Source organism: Pteronotus mesoamericanus, unplaced genomic scaffold (assembly GCF_021234165.1).
Source record: "Pteronotus mesoamericanus isolate MK-2021 breed Mesoamerican mustached bat unplaced genomic scaffold, CSHL_Meso_final scaffold_550, whole genome shotgun sequence".
NCBI lineage: Eukaryota > Metazoa > Chordata > Mammalia > Chiroptera > Mormoopidae > Pteronotus > Pteronotus mesoamericanus.
In genome coordinates this window covers 1300982-1302012 of record NW_026555322.1, presented here as the reverse complement: position 1 = coordinate 1302012, position 1031 = coordinate 1300982, and positions in this window count along the sequence as shown.

Here is a 1031-nt window from a genome sequence, read left to right as displayed (position 1 = left end):
CATGTTGTCCTGCATTTCCCTCAATGCCTCTTCATTCTTTTGAGTCTTTTTTCCATTTCTTGTTCTTTCTGGGAGCTTTTTTCTACCTTATCCTTCATCTCACTGATTCGATCCTTTACTTTATCTAGGCTGCTTTGTATTCCTTCTACTGTTATCTTCAATTCAGAAATGGTATTGTTCATATTCTCTTGTGTCTTCTTGATAGTTTCTACGTCTTTTCCAGGTTGATATAGTTTGCTGTAAGATCCTGGTAGTTTCTCTGCAGTTTCTCATAGTTATCTTTGAGCTGGGTGAGCTCTTTGAGCTTCCTTAAAGCCACTGTTTTGAATTCAATATCTGATAGTTCCCTTGCCTCTATTGCATTTAGCTCTCTCTGTGGGGAGTCCCCCTTTCTCCTAATTTGGGGGGAACTTCTTTTTCTTCCCATTTTTGTAAGAGCCTATTATTTTGTATTTGTTTGTTTGTTTGTTTGTTTGTTTGTTTGTTTTTGCTTCTGCTTCAATTGATCCATCTAGATTTCCTGACTTTGTGGATTAAACTTCTATGGTAGTAGGTGGGTCTTTTATTTATTTATTTATTTGTCTTTACTTTTCTTTCTGGGTCTGCCTCTGATGATGTCAGTTGTTGACCCTATCTGACCTTGGGTCATTTGTTTAAGCCTTCCAGGAATCTACTGTCTGTGTGTGACTCCTGTGATTGTCAATCTGGTCACTCTGTCCTCATCTGTCAGGCTTAGGCACCACAGGGCAGAGCAGTGCCTCCTGATGGTGAGACTATAGTGCCCTTATAGGCTGCTGTCACTCAGGGGAGTAGGTCGCCTGAGCCAGAAGAGATCGTGGACAGGGGATGTGTCAGCACCAGGACTCCCCAACACCTCTGTCTCCAGTCTCTCCTCAAGGGTCTTTGGGCAGCTCTGTGACCCCTTCAGCCACAGATCCACTATTTCTGCAGATCTCTCTGCATTCTCATGCCGGCTCACATGAGCGCGGTCGCAGCGTGTGCAGGATCCCCCAGCCTACCCGGATGCGCCC